This window comes from Thermobia domestica, chromosome 6, assembly GCF_964235325.1.
Source record: "Thermobia domestica chromosome 6, izTheDome1.hap1.1, whole genome shotgun sequence".
NCBI classification, from domain to species: domain Eukaryota; kingdom Metazoa; phylum Arthropoda; class Insecta; order Zygentoma; family Lepismatidae; genus Thermobia; species Thermobia domestica.
The window spans coordinates 82860234-82873515 of record NC_137459.1 but is presented as its reverse complement, the minus strand read 5'-3'; the positions used below and the strand labels follow the sequence as shown (position 1 = coordinate 82873515).

Here is a 13282-nt window from a genome sequence, read left to right as displayed (position 1 = left end):
GCCAAGTGTGAAATACATTAAGTAATTTGAATGCTCCAGGCGGAAGGGCATAATGCAGTAGTGATTCATCCTTGAATTAATAAGCAGTACAGTGGAAACTTTTAAGTGATGATGCGACTGTGGCAGAGATTTTAAAGAGTGACTTACCGATGTACACAGACACAGCAAGAGCAGTCAGGGGTGGAAAAGTATGGCTTCAGACGACCTTGGTGAAAGCGTGAATCATGTGGTTCGTGAAAGTTGTAGACTACGATTTCTCAACTGTCTGCTGAGTTCCCTGAAATTTCAAGATCAGCTCCTGGAAAAATTGAATTCCACCTGGCAGGCACTTCGATTGCATTCGGTATGTTTTAAAGCTTGGTATTCCAAAATTATTCAAGAACAGAATCAATGTAGGTGTAGGAAGGGTGGCGACATACAATAAACAGTTCTGTCTTTTCTCTGTATCATCATCTTCAGTGGTTCACCTCCAGTGGATTAAGGAATTTCTACAACAAAATAGCCTCATATATATATGATAGGCTAGAGTGAACATAATGATAAACGTCACTTCCGATGTAATTCAGTTCTTAAGTGGAATATGTATTGGGTTCGAGCCTATGGACAATATGAAAGTAATTCAACTTCTGAAATATACCGGCAGATGGCAGGAAAACTTGTTTGGTATGTGTCTTTGCATTGTATTCCCTGGGAATGTTTAACTTCTATTTTACTCCAAAGCTAGATAATGCGTCATACAATTGTGTTGCCCGAGCAACTCAATTATAAGTGCTGAAATGAATTACAAGAGTAGACGATTCATGTTTAAGTTGAATTTGTGTGTTTTGAATGGGTACTAATGGACAAAGTAAATGCTTGTCCCAGTTAAACATTAAAATTTCGACACGTTTTACCCAATAATTCGTACTTACCTGTTGTTACAATACATTAAATATTCCCTTATGTAGTAGATATGCAACCAAATTAACGTAAATGCAATGTTGGTTGCCTACCATCCACGGCATCAGTCAGGAAAGAATTCAACTTTGATAATTGGCGCCAGAACATTTGGACCTTGTTTAAAATTACGTTCTTCGAATGGTCCATCACCTCCAGATTTGATGAAATTTCCGAAACAGGAGCAAAAATCGCTCTCCATTTGTCTCTTGCACTTCCAAGAAAGAAAAAAAAACGTGTTTTGCACTTCTTACACGGAATGTACTTGAACCTGAACCCACAAAGTGGGGGTGATGTATATATTTCCTGAAAGCTTGGATCAAGGTAAGATCAAAAACGGCTACCAAATTGGGGAGGTCTCAAGCATTCCGCTTGAGGGCAGCACGTTACTCATTTTTATTAACACCTTTAAGCGTGTCTTAAAGTCCGTTGCAACTACGAAAAATCTGAAACGGTGGCACAAATATGAAAACAGAAAAACATGTCTTTCATCATTTCAAAAGTATAACGTATCAATGTAAAATAAATTGTCCCATGGTCCCCTGCAGGGTCCCAGATGGGGTCCAACTCAAAATGTTGAAATGAAAAGGGGTTTAAGTTGAGTATCGTATGAAAGCTTATAATAAGTGAAAGAAGAGGAAACAAGTCTCGACTCTTGATGAAAAAGTCTATTGCCAGTCCTACTAATCTGAAGCGGTGAGACAGGTGCAAAAACAAAACAAAACAAAACAAAACAAAAAACAGAATGTATCAAAGGAAATGACTCGTGCCATTTTGCAATGCTTATCGACAGTCGAGACTTGTCCAATTCTGTATCATTTAACACGAGCTTTCACATGATGTGCTTATTTACCCCCCCCCCCTTGGCGCTTGAAACTTTTGAGTTGGATCCCCTCTGGGATCCTGCAATTGAACCTGGGATATTTTATCCTTTGATACATTCTAGCTTTTTTTTTTTTTTTTTTGCACCTCTCTCACCGTTTCAGATTAATAGGAGTGGCAATAGACTTTTCATCAAGAGTCGAGACTTGTTTCCTCTTCTTTCACTTAACATAAGCTTTCATACGATACTCAATTTGAACCCCTTCCCATTTCAACATTTTGAGTTTGATCCCTCTGGGACCCTGCGAGGGACCCTGGAACATTTTTTTTTTTTTTTTACTTTGCATCATTATACTTTTGAAATAATGACATATCCGTGTTTTTGTTTCTACACCTATTCCACCGTTTCAGATTCATACGAGTGACCATAGACTTTGCAATGAAGAGTGTGTTGATATTTTGACCCACCGCTATTTTGCACAGGCTTACCGTAGAGAGTCGCGACTTGATTTATCTTCCTTTATGTAACACCAACTTTCATACGATGTGCAAGTTGATCCCCCTTTACATTTAAAAATTTTGAGTTGGACCCTGGGACAATTTATTTTACTTTGTTACGTTATACTTTTGAAATGATGAAAGACATGTTTTTCTGTTTTCATATTTGTGCCACCGTTGCAGATATTTCGGGGTTGCAACTGACTTTAAGACACGCTTAAAGGTGTAAATAAAAATGAGTAACGTGCTGCCCTCAAGCGGAATGCTTGAGTCCTCCCCAATTTTGGTAACCGGTTTTGATCTTACCTTGACCCAAGCTTTCAGGAAATATATACATCACCCCCACTTTGTGGGTTCAGGTTCAAGTACATCCCGTCTTAGTCAAGACCACGTGCTCGGCACTTATGTAGCTAATGCACTGAAATATCAAATATAGTAGTATATAAACAACACCTGCCTTCTTGTTTTGATTTAGCCATGTGCTTCCTCGTTTAGTGCATTTGTTTAACAACTGTTGTCACCATACTAGCCACATCGTTTAGTATTACTATTTAGTCTATTTGTGGTGAGCACGTGTGTTTGTTATTGTAGTTACTCATGATTGTATGCACACACCTACTACGACTTCACGAGCATAGTATTTGTGATTTTGTACATTCCCGTCGACTGCAGACCATTCTGCGTTCCAAAGATGGTCTTGCCCGCTATTAATAACCACTGGCACAAATCCCGGGGGGTTGAGAGGGACATGTCCCTCCCAATAATCCAATTTGAAATGAGTTTTTTTTGGGGGGGGGGATGTGATGATTTGTGTCCGATTGCCACAAAGGAAAGTAAGATGAAATTGATGTCCCCCCCGAATAAGCCTCAAATCTGCCCGTCTCCCAATTTTAAGACAACTCTACTCCTCTGATCTTGTACAGCACTGTTTTTCAACTTCATAAATATTTGAACATTGCTTAAAAAAATATGGGAACGGCATTACACCCTTCCTCTCCCAATGTCGAAGACAGATTTGCGCTGCTGCTAATAACGGTACTGTGCAAGTTTTCAGATGTTTCCACTTTTTTGTCAATCCCCGGATTCAATTCGCGGCGAAAGCTCATGTGGTTCAACTCCTACATTAAGCTGTAGGTCCATGGCAATATGAGCCGGCTATACGGTCTCATATAGCCTCGCGGCTGAACAGAACGCTAAACTCAATACCAATTAAATCAAGTTTATACTAATAGCAGAGGAAATACTAATTCTTAATTTTTTCTTCCGAACTTACCTTTTACCAAACAGTAAGTTTTAATCTTTTCAACTTCTGTTGCATAAACAAAGCTATATTAGGCTGGATCATATCTATACTCTCTCTCTTTCTTTGTAGAGAGAAGGGAAGAGGGAATTAGTTAAATTGCACTTCATACACTAAAGTGTGTGCATTTCATTTTCTATTGTACACAGTGGCGAAGTGTACTATGAGGCTCTGAGGCCGGGCCTACCCTGTTTTCTACCGTATATTTTCTTTATCTTTGGTTTCTTATAAAATAAAGTCAATACTTCAACTTTTTGTTTTTTTTCGGTAACAAAATCGTAGGTTGGAAACACTCGGAGTCCCTTCCGTCTGAGCATCACCAGCTCGCTAGACAGGTTTACAGGCTATGTTGCTCAGGGAGCGAAGCTATTTTCGCTTGGGATTGCACGCATTGTTGGGAAGGTGCGAAGGCTCGGCTCTGGGAGTTTAGTTTTAACGTTGAAGGCATCTTTCAATGCTAATATGTTATAAAATGATATTCTTAACACAGAGTAAGAAATTTCTGTGTAGAATTATGAATTTCGATTAATGATAACTTGTCTATTTTTTCCTACATGGGGCCTGGTTCATAATAGCACATACAGTAGAATATAAATCTGATACATTAAATATATGTATAAATTTACAAACGCTACCGTACAGGATAAAATAATTATATTTGTGTCTAATTTTTGTTGAGTTTTCCATTTCATAGAGTCAGTGGAGTATTTACGATTTTGTTTTGAACTGCTTTGCTTGTTTCGGGAGGGACTTTGCTAAGTATATTTCTGGAAATGTGAAAATTCTGTAATATGTGTAAAACAATAACAATTTGCGATAAAATTTCGGTAAATGCTTAAGCCCGGAAAACATCCCCTTAAATATGCCACTCCACAGAATGCAATATTAAACATTTTGCGCTAATTCAACTAAAGTTTCTTCTGTGCATTTACATTTCTAGTGAAATCACGTGATGCATTAAATAAATGCAGTATTCTACTTACTTTAAAGTGAGAGATGTAAGTAACAAAACACTTATCCAAGAAATTTGAAAGCTAACAATAACTTTCTTTTTATCTCTCTCCATTTTCAAATACGCAGGAAATGAAAACAGCAACCGAGGAGGAAATTGCTCTCATTTCCTCTGCAAATCCCAGACAGAAGGAAAATTAAACTGCACTTCAAAAAATTTGTAATGGAACTAAATGGCAATATTCCATTAATATATATTGCGTGTTCACATCATGTAAATATTTGTTGAATAATAATAATAATAATAATAGTAATAATAATAATAATAATAATAATAATAATAATAATAATAATAATAATAATAATAATAATAATAATAATAATAATAATGATAATAATAATAGTTCTTCAAAATAAATAGATTTAATAGTTTTTTTTTTTTAACTCAATAAGAAAAATAGAATTCTGAGTGTAATTTCACATTTCATGATACATTAAATGTTATTTGTGTTGTTTGTCGAGCCTACCCTACTTATGAAATTACGCTTTGCCACTGATTGTACATACAATACATATAAAGTACCTACCAGAAAATAGTCGATACATTGTGATACACTGAAAGGTGTACACTATTAGTGCTTTCGCTAAATGAATCATCAGATAGAAATAAAAATGTAGCAATAATAATAATAATAATAATAATAATTGAAACAAAGAAATACCTATGATGCAAACAGGCTGTACCGTGTTGGAATGCAGATTCGAGTGATAGTGTTACGAAGCTGAAAGTAGAAGACGATAATAGTTTTATTTTTCTCTATTAAACTGTATTGACTTCCAGTCTATTTTGCTTGCAAAATATTTTTCAGGTGAGAGAGAAGAGGCATCATCAAACTATGAGGTGGCTGCACATTATTTTGGTATATCGTCGGCGGCAATTCAAAACCTGCTATGTGCATTTTGCAGGAGAAGCGAAAAACAGTATCCTGGTTAGCTTTTTGGCTTTATAAAAGTGATGTTATAAGTAATATTTGATGCTGCACGTAACTGGTACCTTCTCAAGTTACTTGAGAAGGTACCAGTTACGTGCAGCATCAAATATTACTTATAACATCACTTTTATAAAGCCAAAAAGCTAACCAGGATACTGTTTTTCGCTTCTCCTGCAAAATGCACATAGCAGGTTTTGAATTGCCGCCGACGATATATTCTGTTAGCTCTGGAGCTGTGGAAAGGCTTGACCTGGTGAATATGGAAAGTATTCTGGGACTTTCGTGAAGCTACCTGAGAGAAATACAATAACATTTTGTATTTGAGAAAAATAGAATAACATATGTCCTATGTTTTTTCTTTACAAAATATATCTCGAAGAATTGTTGGTAAGCTCGTTATGGGTGCCTTGGAAAACAAATACCACAGTACTTTCATTACGGGTGAGCACTGTCTGACTGAGCACTGAACCCCTTATCAGACTTTCACTGTAGGTAGTGTAAAGAACTGGCTTAAAAAAATATATTTAATATTTTTCTTTGCTTTTCTTAATTGTATACTGTTGTCTGTTTCGAACTAGTCACTTGCCACGCACGTCACGGCTGTGTAATAGCCAATTTTGTTATCAGTAACGTGTACAGAGTCCGCCAGAAAACTGTATACACTCTTTAAGAAAAAGAAAACTTATGTATCATATTTGTTAATGACGTTTAATTATTGTTCAGACACGTGTTACAAACGCTCAAGTAAGCTATGTTTGCATTAGATGTTCAAAATGTTGGCACCGAAAACGCCCAACAGAACGATGAGCTACAGTGACCAATGTATCAATGGAGACCGATGCACATGCCTCTGTAATCTTCTGGCGAAGGTTCTCGAGCGTGCAGGGCTTACTTCAATACACTACATGCTTCACAGTTCCCCACGAGAGGAAGTCCATGGGAGTAAGATCTTCAATGGCATTCCCAGATTTAATAAAACACTTCAATACGTACTTAACGCTGCTCAAACGTCAAGCATTGCCATTTTCTTATCTCACTAACCGTACTGACAGTACCGACATCTGTTGAGCGAAAAACCGTACTACAATATCATCTTAACTGAAAACAATTGACAATGCTTACATCTGTTGGGCGAAAAACCATACTACAACATACTTAAATTTCAGAACAATATTCAATGCCAGTATCCTGATACAGGTTGACAAAGAGTGTATATATTTTTCTGTAGGACTCTGTATTTTGTATTAAATGAATCAACTATGTAATTACCACTATGCACCATGGTCTTGGTAACTTAAAAAATATATAAAACTTTGTAACAACGATCTATATAACTATATAACTAATGCTTTATTGTGGCTGTTAAGTAACTATGTATTATGGAGAGAAAAACTTCGCATAAAAGGATGTTTTTCTCTTTGATGAGAACATATATAAATTTATAATGCTTCTTTTGTTACAGTAACTCTATTGATCAATCTGCTTTCTGTTTTCGTATTAGGAGACAATATACAGTTGTACTGTCCAATATTAATTTTCAAATATATATATATGTATATATATATATATATATCAAGTTAAAACAAATATGCGATCAAGTCCATCTGAGTGAATACCAAATTATTATACCGAAGTAGTGTTGAACCCAGTAGATGGTAGTGAAACATATTATAAAATTATAGTAGGGGTATACACTCAAATCCCAGCATACGGAACAGACATCAAAATATAAAATGCTTCGAGGGCTATCCTGAGTATGACACTCACTAAAGCAAGTCTACATGCATTCAGCAGTTGATGGGTTGTCAACAGAGCATAGAAAGGAAGAAACAAAAAATGTAGAGGCTACGGAAGCGTAATTGTAATTATATCTCTACAGCCAGGGATTTCAGAGTAAGCTTATAAGCTGGGTTGAAGCAATGCATTTTTGTGTGTGTGTGTGTGTGTGTGTGTGTACGAATGTTTTCTTCTGCACCAGTTTCAACATGATAATAATGTTATGATCTTCATGAAATTATTAAACATATCTAATATCCCTGCTTATGAGAAACCAAACATAGGGTATTTTCTAGAAACCTCACTAAATGATGGGTTGAGATGGCTAGTGGTTGGACGTGCTCATACCGCTCGGTGTTTTTCATGTCTTAAAGTTCAATGAAAGAAGTATTCGCAACAATCTACGTTTCCGTAGTTCAGTTGTAGATACAAGAACAGTATAACATTTTCATATCTAGTGAAAATCTTGCACAAATATTACTTTCCTAATTTCCAGTTGTTTTGTTTGTACAAAGACTTTACAGTGAAATGGCTTCTTCTAAGGCTAACAAAGGATCCCAAGGAAACAGCGCCCTCGAAGCAGATAAAAAGGACTTCGTGCGGCAAATCTGCGAAGAGTGGCGCAAACCCCTGAAGTTTTAAAACTAATTGTAGATTCAATAATTGAATCAGTTACGAAATTAGTGGTGGAAAGACTGGAAGAAATTCTGAAATTTAATTCTGAAAAGTGCATGACCTTTGGAAAGAACTAAACAACAAGGACGCGGAAATTCATGGTCTGCAAAATATTTCGGAATTGGAGCAATACCAGCGGAGGCAAAACCTTCGGATCTTCGGAATATCGGAAGGAAGAAATGAAGATACTGACACTATAGCCATCAAATTGTTTGAAGAGCGGCTAGGTGTTCCCATGGACATAAAGGACATTAGTCGAAGTCACAGGATCTGACCCAAATTAGAGGGAAAATCGCGTCCAACTATTGTCAAGTTTACGAACTACCGAACAAGGCTAGCGTTCAGCAGGGAAAAAAAAAATATTCCTCAGTGCATCTGCTTATATGTCTAGCTAAATATAAACATATTTCTGTAGTAATATAACTTAATATTTAATTTAGCTCTAGGTCATATTTAAAGATCGGAGCGATATAAAAGCATATTTTGGATCATATTCTAGGTAACTTTCATTTATTACTCAGAATTATATTTGCTAGTATTGTCAACGAAGTTATTTAGAATTTTGTTTCTTAAATATATTTGGCATTATGTGAAGCGATTATGAAGGAATACTTTACAGTATGGGAGATAAAAGTTCTTGACTTGTCGTAGCAAGAACTGCATTGAAAAGAGAAATGTCTACCTCTCTCTCTCTCTCTTTCTGCTCCCCTGCAGTTTCTTTAGAATCTGAAGAACAGTCTCTTCATTGCATATTAGTGCAGGGAACACATCAATTATACAAAGGGTGAAAGCAGTACCGCGAAATCATTAGTAACTCACATTGAGTATGCGATCCCACGAGAATTTCCCCCGGAGCAGCCACTGAAATCATCCTCACATTTACGATAAAATGACTTGTTTTTTTTCTTATCTTGTTTTATTTATTTATTTATTTTTCTTTCACCAAATGTAAAGGATTTTTTGAATATGGGGATTATTTGACATTAGTTGGATTCTTTTTTTTTTATCTAAGAGAACCTGGTATCATTGAGTCTGGTTTCAAAACGCCTAAATTCAAGTGTTCCAATAGTACGAAGCTTGTGTTTTTAGCAATATCTTGACATTTTTAAGGGCATAAATGCATGTGTAATCTCGATGCTCTATTATAACACTGCTATCGGACCGAAAATTAGAGTGCAAAGAATCCGCACACATAACTCTTTACAAACATGTGCACAGTAAGAAAAGAAAATATGTTGTTTGCAATACTAGCCAGCTACCACCCCTCCCCGCAGAGCATGCATTTTTAATGCACGTGGTCTCAGGTTCGATTCCCGATGTGAGAGTACAAAAAAGTCAATCATTCACTTTTATTAACCATCCGCCTCCTTTAATCTAAAGAGAATAATCGTGCGACGTTAAACTAAAAATTTCCTACCAGCCTAATCTACTCCCAAGCTACAGTTGACACGTTATACGACTCTTTCAGGTTTTTCCCCTTTTATTTATATATTTGCTTTTGGATGACAGGCAATTATAAATACTGTCCTGAAAATCTTTATGAAATAAAATACGGAAATTAGTCCGATTCGTTACCTAAACGAAGTTTTTCAACTTAATTCGAACGCTCGACTAATACAATGTTATATTGAATAAGTCATAGATTCGTGATTTACATGGGGCAGGAGAGGGGGCGAGGTCTGAAACCCTACTCCAGTACGATATCCTGACATGTCTTGTTGGCTTATCCTCATCGAACTTGGCCAACATTAAATTAATGCCCAGAATAATTTTTTTTCTAACCCTTCCCTGTATAGTGATTGGGGAATGACTTTGTTCATCTGATCATACGTCCTTGTACAGACTGTGAGCAGAAGAAAAAATTGAAAGATCGAATTCCTTTCGGCGCTTTCAAAACGCAACTATATGGAAAGTTGTCCTAAAGCACTTTTGTGTCACGGTAAACGAATACAAATCTACTTTTATGGTAAATAATGCACGTGGTCCAGGGTCCCGGTGGTTTGGAAAAGCATTAACAGAATGTATACTTAAATAATGACGCTGCTTGAAACAGTGCATGACTTAGAAACCTGTAACTTACAGCATTCTGGAAATACATGAGCTATTCCCCAAGTGCTTCATCCTTATTGGCTTGCCTCCGATTGAGTATTCTTGGATCTTCGTCCGGTCAGTGGCAAACCATTTCTCCGTCATCATCCACAGAAATCCACGAATAAAGTACGACTGAAACTTCATCCTTATCTTGAAATTCCAGATAAATATGGCTTGTTCGAATCCATAGCAGCGATCTTTAAAACCTTGAAGAAATATTTCAATAAGAATAAAAAACAGTTCGTTCACAAACATTTCTAAGGAATCGTTATTTAGAAGACTTACGCATAAAATTTCAATTCAGTCAGAAACAATACAAAGATTTTGACCTACGGCAAACTTCAAATTGCCTTTTCGTACAATCATCTTCTTATGATTATATTAGTGATTTTTCATTTATGTAAGGGATACATGGACAGGACGATTTGCTTCGTAGCTCAGTGGGAGTATTAGGAGCCCAAAGGCGTGGGGACAGGAGAATACCAACACTTGAGGTGCCAGAAGTACAGTTGAGAACTTCATTTGCTGTGGCTTAGAGTATTATTGCGAAGTGTATGTAAAGTATTGAACTCTGTATTTAGGGTCGACGGCGTCCTTTAACGAGGATTGTAATCATCTTTACACTTCTGTTTCTCTACCTTATTGATTCAATTAGAGATAATCGGGCAGCATAAATATAATCATTGTGCATTGATTTTTCATAGTGATAATAGTTGTAGCTCGTCGAATTTACAATTTTGGTATCCCTATTCTTCAACTACATCACTTCTTTTCTTGTCATCTTTATACCTCGATTATAGATATATTTGGTGCAGATATGGGGAAACTTTTATTTTCGAAAATTTACGGTTATAATCTAATCATTCACACAAAGTAGCATCTACTAAAGTTAATTATAAAGCGCAATAGGTGGATATAAAACATTGTTCGCACGGTGCACATTAATTTTCACCAGCGGGGTGTTTCTCCACAATGAAGGAAAATTATATTTTTGTTTATAACTGTGCAATTCCTAATGTGTAATCATAACAAAAGGTATATTAACCTATGCAAGTACACTCTTGTTATGCGATATAAAGTATGTTTTCCACTATTCTTCTTTGTGAGCATACCCTCCGTCGCTGACGCGCCTTACACTACGGACAAAAAGCGTGCGCCCCATTATACTCCTCCCTGACTCGGTTACATACCTTTCGTGGTTTTTAGTGGTCACCTAGCACAGATTGGTTAGTGTTTTTAGTACTTGTTTGGGTTTCTCACAATAGTTTTTATGGTATTGGTACGGACTCGTAGTTATAAAAATAATGATCACACAGTTTGCAGTATATTATTAATCTGTACACAATTATTTGGCCAAGTGCCAAGGAAACAAGGATATAGAATGTACTAAATAATCATTTAGGGCACAAAAAGTGAAATAAAATGTTTTTTTAATATGACGGTGTGTTGTAAATCTGCACGAGTGTCTACTTTGAACTAAAGCAAACGCCGAAATGAAACAATTAATGGGAAGGTTCTAGAACACAAGTCCTCCCGTATAGATTACTAGCTAGGTTGGTTCCTTTCTGTACCAAAGTTTAGGCATAATATTTAATTCACATAGTATTGCCGAGCGAGCGTTAACGAGTGAAAGCGGTTTAAAGCCCCATAGGAACGTTGTTTTCCGTCTTTGTTACAGCTAAATGGGAAAGGAGACCTGTGTTCTAGAACCTTGCCCAATTAATATAAGAATCACTCCCATACAATGCTCCGTAAGGTAGGGAAGTACATACAGATCAATCTATCTTAATGTCTTATACTTTATGCGCTTTCCAAAGTGTTTTAAAACATATTCGCTCTAAATAATGCTTTTTTAAGTACCATAATAAGTCTAATGCTATATTCCTGTCTTCATTTTAATTTGCTAAGGGTACCTAGGGTATTTTAAACTTACAATGGTCGTTTTAGCGCTCGCAGCAGTGCCTAAGGTGTCCTCTCAGTGCTACACATATCCCGTTGGATCATCATTGCATAGTACACCTAGTAAAAATAGGAAGTACATAATTAATTCGTACCTTTTAAGTTATTAGCGGTTGACTTTGCCCAAAACATAATACGTGCATGAGTTATCAGCTATATGCTCCGCTTTTCTTAATCTGCACGTAAGAGATGCTAATTTACATAATATTGTAGTTGCGCCGAAGACGTAGGCCTACAACCTCTGAATTCGTTAGCTTGGTCTACATTGTTAGTTACGCATTCTACAATTGTAAATCTTCTACAATCTATATTTTTACTTTAAGTAGAAAGTCATTGCTCTCTTCTACTCAGTGGCGTAGCACACTTTTGCGGGCCCCCCCGCAAAGTATAGAGAAGGGGCCCTAGTTGTAAAGCCGACAGAAGTAAGGTTGAAGTTCTACTTCTTTAAATCTTTATTCATCGCAAGACTTCGGGGCCCCCTATACCTCGGGGCCCCCCCGCACTGCGGGGGTTGCGGGGGCAGCTGCTACGCCACTGCTTCTACTAATTAAAATGCTATTAGTTCTTGTTTGAATCAGCACTACTAATTTTCTTCCCTTTCCTTATACTGTAAATATTTCATTTTTTCACCACGGTGAGGTGCTGTTAGCAGTGAGGATGAAACTTTAATTTGACGAATGGCCACCAGGTGTACAACTATTGAAGTGTCCACTTCAAAATTTTGGACATAATCACCTAATTACTTGAAAAGTGATAGCGGTATTGTATTTCTCACATACATCTTTACTAAATCAGGTTGAAATATAGTGCTTTGACATCATTTTCAAACTGAATCTATACAATAATACAGCCTTACAGACGCTTCACCCTCCATTTTGACCTTGTTGAAATACGCTTTTATGGAAGTCTTCAGTGTTTAAGCTAACATTACATTTCAAATTAAATATATTTACGTTCTCCATACATTTTACAACAGATAACATCTCCACAAAATTACAAATCGAAAATGATTTTTCAATTTACAATATAAAATATATAATCCTCCTCTATATATGTAAGACAAAATGATCCATCTGTCGGGGTGAGCCCCGGTCGAATGAATTCGCTCACCCTCCTGCATGGTGCATTATTTGGAAAAAGGGTGTGTTGAATGAATTTGAAAGTCGTTCACCTTTTGCCATCACACCCGCTAATTGTTTTATTTTCGTTTTATACTTATTCCCGCATAATCCACCACCAAATTTATTTTTTACAACTAATTAATGTGCACGCTCGTTCTGCA

The 13282-nt window shown here is 36.5% G+C and overlaps 1 long non-coding RNA gene across 1 annotated transcript; it reads right to left on the bottom strand.

Annotated features, from left to right (window-relative positions):
• Positions 1–9960: 9960 nt before the first annotated feature.
• Positions 9961–12645, bottom strand: LOC145687699 (uncharacterized). Its single transcript, XR_014131714.1, has 3 exons — positions 12536–12645; positions 12096–12338; positions 9961–10247 (listed from the first exon to the last, which is right to left on the bottom strand). It is a non-coding gene; the product is annotated as an uncharacterized LOC145687699 (long non-coding RNA).
• Positions 12646–13282: the final 637 nt, after the last annotated feature.